This window comes from Athene cunicularia (genome assembly GCF_003259725.1).
Source record: "Athene cunicularia isolate RWA chromosome 1 unlocalized genomic scaffold, athCun1 chr1_part1, whole genome shotgun sequence".
Classification (NCBI taxonomy): domain Eukaryota; kingdom Metazoa; phylum Chordata; class Aves; order Strigiformes; family Strigidae; genus Athene; species Athene cunicularia.
In genome coordinates this window covers 61,820,204-61,828,629 of record NW_020799091.1, presented here as the reverse complement: position 1 = coordinate 61,828,629, position 8,426 = coordinate 61,820,204, and positions in this window count along the sequence as shown.

The following is an 8,426-nucleotide window of genomic DNA, read 5'->3' as shown; positions in this document are numbered from 1 at the left end:
ATTCTCCTAAGTGGATGGTAAAGAGCATCTATTAATTTTTTTTTAACTGGCAGGACCAGATAACTTGATTTAAAGCTTTTAAAAGGAATCTCGTACTGCTGCTCATTGGCAAAAAGCTTTGGCATACTGGAGAAGTCAAATAGGCCTGGAAAAATCTGATGCCGTGTTGATACTTCAACAGCGTAAACAGGATGACCAGGGTAACTGTAGATGAGTTAATTTGACCTTGGTTCTGTGTGAAAGAATGGAACAGCTGATATAGAACCCCGTCCATCAGGAAATAAAAAATGGTAACATAATTACTGCTAGTCAACATGACTTTATGTAAAACAGGTTAAGTTAAACAAACTGCATAGTACTTCAAAGAGATAAGAATTTTGATTATTTGATTTGTTTAATTAAGGTAACTATGTTGACAAAATGATGTCTTTCAGACTTCTGTTAAGCATTGATACCACATGACACCCTGATTAAAATATTAGCACCAGGACAAACCCAAGAAAACATATATTAAATGAGACTAAACTGTATAACTCGGAAATAAAATGTGTAACTGTTAACTGAAACTTACCAAGTAGTGCCAGCGTGGTGTTACAGGGATCCTTTCATGTCTGGGACACTGTAACCCAATGCATTTACCTATGGCAAGAGAAAAAAACCAAAACAAAACACAAAAACAACTAAAACCCCACTATAAACTAAACTCTAGTAATACCTCTAAATTATGCAAATCACAAAAGGAGAGAAATTATGAGGACAGATTACAAGCAGGAAGTAACTTAAACTTTCTAGCAAAGCAGAAACAATATAGGTGTTAATATTGCCAATTAAAGGCCATCTTCTTTGGGATGAGGACATAGAGATTATGCTTGCAGGACTGAGGGGAGTAATGGCTCTAAAAAAATGGGAAGGCAATGGTGGATGATCAATTTTTAGTCTAAAATAGCATGAAGTTGGCTAATGGGATCCACAGTTTTACTCTGGAAGGGGTCAGAGTTGGTCTTCTAATGGGTATGGTGGTCAGGCCAAATTAAACTCCCCATAAAGAAAGACAGTGAAACAATGAAAGCTGTCACCCTACAAACACATATGACTCTGTTTTGGACTATACAAACAGAGCAATTTCTCTGGGATATATTGCAAACACAGTGGATGGAGAAATGGTTAGCAGGGGTTACGTACATCTGCATAAATAAGGCACAGAAGAACAGCAGGGAGTTTTTCATTGCTGTGTTTGGGGAAACAAGACATGGGCTACATTATTTGTAAATAAGATTGCACAACTTTGCTAGTCCTTGTGGTGTTTTTGTTTAGGGGTTTTGGATTTTAGTAAGCACAAAGCAAGCCTCAGAGTGAATCAAGAACCTTGAGACAGTGCTGAAAGTTTTGAGATGTTTAATGGAAAACCCATCCTGACAGTGTCCTGCTTAATTCTCTTTCTCCTGGTCCCCCAGGATTTGCTGTGTGAGATGTGGATTGCTTCCCTGGTCCCTTCTGGGGCAGTCATCTTTGGCAAGGGAGGACAGAGCTGTTCCCCAGCCCCCAATTCCCCCTTCTTCCTCCAGTCTCCCTTTTCCAGGAGCATCAGAGAAAGACACTAATTTTTCACTCCTTCTTCCCTTCCTGGGGTGCTTTAAAAAGGAATGATGATAAAGAATCTCTGTAAGTCTCATCTTGTAGTCTGAGAAGGAGAAAGTATATACAAAAGTAGTTTGATGCTGATTTGAAAAGATCTATTAGTTTGCATGAAGCCAGCCCCAGGACCCTGATCTCAGTCTTCTCCAGTCTCCAGGGCTAGGGTTTCAGATGGAAATCAGGGAGAAGGAAAAGGGGTCAATGTTTATGTTTCCTTTCTGTATGAAACCAACCTTGAAGTCTGAAGAGACTGCTTGGGATTTGCTAACCTGGTAGGGTTAGGTAGGCTGCTTGCTGTAGGGAAGCAGAGATGAAGCTGAAGAGAAATAAGTGGAGAGGTGTATATCTGTTAGTATTCCTCAATGCCTGTGAATAAGACAGTAGTAGTGGCTCATAACGTGATGGGGAATCAGAACGGTGCATCAGGTCATCTTGTGAGGCAATAGCCCTCATGCTGCCCTGCAACATGGGCATATACCCCACACACTTAAGGGTGAAAAGGCCTTTCCTCTCTGATCTGACACACAATCTTGTATCTGAGCAGTAAAACCAGAGGTTTGTCAATCAGCTGCATGTAGTACATCAGTTCATGAAACAGAAGACCCTGCAGCAAAAATGGGTGAGATGTGGGCCAAATGTGTCAGGCAGGAGCAAGTATACAAATCTCATGGTTAATGCATGAGATCTGGCAGACTGGGAGTGGAGAGGCAAATGTGGAGCAGGACTGCTATCAGGGCTGGGAGACTGCAGGAGTCAAAGAATCACCTAATCTAATAATCACTGACATTTGTATAGAATGTGACGATCAATGTAGATGAAAAGGGATAAAATAGACAGGTTATAAGTAAAGACTGATGATTAACATCCTTGTCCCTCAGCATCTTTACCACCTCACTAAGGATACTGTGGGCTTCTGTTTTTAATCCCTCTTCTAAATAGCCTGTAATTCTTCCCTTTCTAAAACAATGACCCAACAGCTGGTGTCTTCCTTTTTTCTCTACCATCATCAACAGACCGTCTGTGAGGAGGGAGAGGGAAAAATGAAATGTCTCCATTTTGCTCCCCCATGGCTTCCCTTGCTGGCCAAGCGTCTGTCCCACAGCTGTCACACAGCACTCGGAGAGCAATGAGCAACTTTAAAGTACAAATGTCTTCCAGTTTTCTGATTTTTAGCAAAATCATCAGGGTTCTGCCCCATAATGCTTAAAATGTTTCCACAAGTTTTCTGATAAATTCCAAAGTGGTCACATTGTATCCAGACAGGCAAGCAACCAAATGCATATATTTATCTTGATCATCTAAAAGAGAGGGGCAAGTGTAAGCTAGGTCTCCAGAGTCCCTTTACAGCAAATGGAGAGGGACCATTATTTTCTAACGGAAATATGTCGTACCTTTTTTAGGCCATTGTTTTGTGATCATTAATACCAAAGCTTCACACAAATGATCTTAACAGATATTAAACGTATCTTGAACATTTCTTTTAAAATAAGTTGAATGTTTCTGTTAAGTGAGCAGAGCATACAATATTGAGTCCATGCTGGCATTAGGGTTTAATGCTGCTTATTGAAGCTCTAAAGATGCCCTAACTGGCATGAAGGTGAGGGCTGAGAGCAGATGGTATCCGACCAGGTGTAAACTTCCTGGTACAAAGTTAATTCTTTGTAAAAAATTTGAATTAGTAGCTGCAGTTGTACAAATTAATACCTACCTCATACAGCTACATATTATCTCCTCCAATATTAACAGAAACCTAAACCCAGTTTCACTATATTGCGAATATACTCACTGTCAGACTCCAGCTCTACCTGAAGAAAGGATGAATAATTCTCCATTCGTCACTTTGGAGGAACTCTAGATGCTAAAATGCACTAGTATCCAACTTTTAGACAGCTATGGTTAGCTGAGATGGACACCACCTCACCAAATATACAGGGAGATTCTATCCAGCTGAGTTTACAGCATCTCTTCAATTATCCCATTACTTATACATATAACTTAATGGCCACTTGAGGCCTGTATAGGAAGACTTTAATATTATAATGTAGTTCAATCACAAGTTGTTTGTGCTGCAGAGGACATCAGATCATTGAACCCTACAGTTTGCTTTAAAATCCATGCTGTTATAACAAATACAACTTGAATTGTGAATATCTATTCTTAAGTGACTCATTAAGCGTAAGAAAAAGTATAAAATTTATCCAAGAAAAACAAAATAGAATGTGCTTGTTGAGAGAAAATGGGTCTTGTGGACTGTGATGGTTTTCTACATATATAACATCACTTTTAGAAATACAGAATACATCCCTCAGAGCACACATTCCTCATGGATTGGTGTTGGGGCCAGTGTTGTTTAACATCTTTGTTGGAGACATGGACAGTGGGACTGAGTGCACCCTCAGGAAGTTCACTGATGACACCAAGCTGTCTGGTGCGGTCAACACGCTGGAGGGAAAGGATGTGCCATCCAGGGGACCTTGACAGGCTTGAGAGGTGGGACCATGCAAACCTCATGCGGTTCAACAAGGCCAAGTGCAAGGTCCTGCACATGGGTCAGGGCAATCCCATGTACAGATACAGGCTGGGCAAAAAGTGGATTGAGAGCAGCCCTGAGGAGAAGGACCTGGGAATAGTAGTAGACGGAAAACTGACTATGACCCATCCATGTGTGCTCACAGAAATGAAAGCCAACTACAACCTGGATTGCATCAAGAGAAGTGTAGCATGCAGGTGATTGTCCTCCTTTATTCTGCTCTTGTGAGACCCCACCTGGAGTACTGTGTCCAGCTCTGGGACCCCAGCATAAGAAAGACATGGACCTGTTCAAGGGAGTCTAGAGAAGGGCCACAAAGATGTTCAGGGGGCTGGAGCACCTCCCTTATGAGGACGGGCTGAGAGAGTTGGGGTTGTTCAGCCTGGAGAAGAGAAGGCACCAGGGAGACCTAATAGTGGTCTTCCAGTACTTAAAAGGGTCTACAGGAAAGATGGGGAGGGACTCTTTATCAGGGAGTATAGGGATAGAACAAGGGGTAATGGTTTTAAACTGAAATAGTGTAGCTTTAGATTAGATATAAGGAAGAAATTCTTCACTGTGAGGGTGATGAGACACTGGAACAGGTTGCCCAGAGCAGCTGTGGCTGCCCCCTCCTTGGAAGGGTTCAAGACCAGGTTGGACGGGGCTTTGAGCAACCTGGTCTAGTGGAAGGTGTCCCTGCCCGTGGCAGGGGGGTTGGAACTTCTTTAAGGTCCTTTCCAACCCAAACCATTCTATGATTCTATCATTTATGTAAAAGACCCCTGGTTTGTACAGTACTAAAAAATTTATAATGAGGGATAGAGATTAATTTACTGAAACAAATGAACTCGAGATTAATATTGTCAATTCTGTGAGGTTTTCAAAAAGAAGGGAGCCTCAAGTGTCATGTGTTCCTGAGTCCTGCTGAAGCAATTCAGAGGGAATGGTTTGAAAGATTTTAAGATTTTTTAAATTTAAATCCAACTGGAGGCAAGATATCTGTTTAAAGTAATACATTAATTAGATGTGTGTGTGCAGAGTGGTTACAAAGTTGAACTTGCACATGGTAAAAGCAAATCAAAATTAATTATAGATAGCCTTCAAATGAGAAAACTGAACAACCTTTTTCTTCCCCAACTGAAAGTTAAAAAAGCAACTAAAGCCAACAACTCACCAAATTGGGTTGTAAAATTATTTCAGTATTATCAGTCTAAAGGATTGGTAATGTAAGGATGTCTGAGTGTGAATGTTTTGAGGGGTGTGATTTTTAACTTGTTGGTATTTCTTTAAATACAGTTAACACAGGAGGGTAGCAGACAACTGTTGTTGCTTTTAAACTTGATTATCCTACAAGAATATCTAGATCACTTACACATAGGCATTTTTCAGCAAATGTTCAATTAACAACTTGACAGCCAACCATTGACTTTAAAACGATCTGATCTTTCTACAATCAATAAATCGCATCAGCGTAATTTATATCACTGCGATACAGTTACATGCTTAGCACATTTGTTGTGCTTATGCATTTCTAAACAAAGCAATGAAGGTAATTGTGTCACAAAGAGGGACACCTTCTCAGGAAATCATTGCAGAGGAAACTGCTGGGTAGATATATCAGCTGGGAAAGGTAAACCAAAGGCCAAACTACAGTGTAGCCTAGGAATCTCTCACCAGGTCCAAGTTAGTTAGGACAGAAGAAGGTTTTGTTAGCCAACAAACTCAGAACGCTTTGTACCAGAAATGAAAGGCCTTTCAGCTCAGTGGAGGGTGTATGGAAAAGAGGCTTCATTTCTGAGGCTTCTTCCAGGTCCTCATACAACTCCAGTGGAAGCTGGAATCCAATTGGTTCAGCCACCATATTGGCCTGAATCCTAGCTCACTGATCCACTGCTGTGACAGCTGCTTTTGAGAGATGACAGCCACTCTTGCAATATCTGTGTTTTGGAGTTATTCACCTTCTAAAAATCTGCTTCCGTAGCCTTGAAAGATTTTACAAGTCAGCAAAAAAGTCTCTCAAAAGAGAAGTGTGTAGGAATGAAGTGAGGCACCCAGAAACACTTCCTTATTGTACGATTAAATGCACAAATTAAATTAAAAACGTTAATTTGCCATGACTACCTCATTCTCTCCCTGTTACAAATGCTGTTCCTTTGCTTAATCAGCAGTTTGTCTGAAAACACACTCTTCACTTGTATCTGATTTTGTGGCCTCCCACTTCAGTAATGAAAATCTAATGTTCACATGAATATTTTATTAACATTAAGTGACCATTTTGGTTTGTGTCCATGAGCACTCAGGAGAACATGCCTGAATCTTTTCTTTTCTTTTTGTGGAAATTACTTGACCGTAATTTTTTTAGCAAGTTATTATTATTTATACACAGATGGGAGACTACTGTGCCTCCCATCACAGTAGTGCTTGCTACAACAAGGATCTTGAAGACATCCACTCCTGCCCCACAATCCAGCCATCCATGACAGAGCCTGCACCACTCAGTGTGGTGTTTAAGCCGTAATGCCCACCAACTGGGAGAAGGTTTTATTCAACCTCTCTTGTAGGCACATGAAAGTGAAAAAATTCCTAGTGCCAGCAGTTTTGTATTTGTCTTGTTGTGATGCTTAATCTTTCTGAAATTAATAGTTGCACCTAAGCCGTACATCAGAAAAAAATATGCTTCCAAAAATAAATTGAAGATACTTCACCTCTTCCATCAGCACACATGTTGCCTTTTGTGCTTTCCCCATGCATATGAGCCCACCAAAATATGAAAGGTTGACACTTTTCAGTTCTCCTTTAAATGCTGAGCATGCCTGCAGTGTCCATCAGTTAGGCAACTGGCAAGCTGAAGCGGCTGCTTGTCAGCCACACCGTTCATGGGACTGCAGATTTGCCTTTCTCCCATTTGACTCCCCACATCGGCAGTCTTCCTCCATTCATTGTACATGTACAATATATACATTAAAGAAAACAGGAGGTCCACCATTAATTACTCATCTACACAATGTCTAGCACAATGGGAGCCTGAGGCTGCAGTGAGTTTCCTAGACCCTGTCTAAATAATGCAGATAGATGATAATTCTCCTTGAAAGCAGTCAGACCATTCTGAGGGCAAGCCTTCCTCATTTTATTCACATAAAACTTCCACTGAAGGGGTTTATTGAAAAAAAGTAGGCAAGATTTTCCTCTGTAGTGACTCTATTTCCCCCAAATGTCTCTTTATCTCCCTGGTGGTCTTGTGTGTGCAGAAATTAGACCAGCAAATGTCTTGCACGAGTAAGAATTGTACCAATAGCTTATCTCAAACACTAAGAGAAATCGACAATTCTTAACTCTAGTTTTATAGTCTTTCTTTTTCACAACCAAATAAGTAGACAGAAAAAGGAAAGACACACACACACACACACAAAAAAAAAAAAAAAAAAAAAAAAAGAGAGAGAGACAAGGATGTTTTTTCCCTTTCAGCAGTAATAATCCTGGGGCTATTTATAAGATGCATATATCGTAGAAATCCAATAAAACAGGACTGGAAGTAAACATGAGATCATCTAAACTATCACACTGCTCTAAGTCAGGACAACTGTACTTGTGCCATTCCCGATAAATATTTGTGCAGCTTAAAATGTTCCAGTGATGGGGACTCTATAAAAATCCCTTGACAATCTACTCCAAGACTGCATTACCCCTGCTGTTAGGAAAATTATCCTGATGTCAAGATAAATGACAGAGGAAGTCAGGCTCCCTTCTGAAGTTGTTGGGTGTTTTTTTTTTTGTTTGTTTGTTTGGTTTGGGGTTTATTTTGTTTTTTGTTTTTAAAAAGAAAATGCTAGAAGAAAAAGAGTTACTACCTAAAGCAGATGCAAAGGCCATCTGAAACAAAGACAAATAGCCAAATGAATTGTAGGGCAGAGGGGAAAGCTGAATGCCTGGGATTGTTTTGCTGGGAAACAGCCTCCAAGATCAGTATGAAACAAACAGAAAGAGGCTGGAGTAACCTGCCAAGCCAAAAAAGTAAACAGATTTTCAAACAGAATGCTACCTGGAAAGAAACAGAATTGAAAAAAGCAGATCACAGAAAACCCCCTCGTTGGAGTCCTATTGTGTTTGGGCAAATAGGCCTTTGTAAATTTTCTGTAAATATTGCATCAAAGAAATACTGACTTCTATCATCGGTCTCTTCTTGAACAGAAATACCCTGGAGGACCCTAGATCTTGGCTATCCATGCAAGTCGGAAAGGTACATTACAAAATCAAAAAAAAAAAAAAAAAAAAAAAAAAA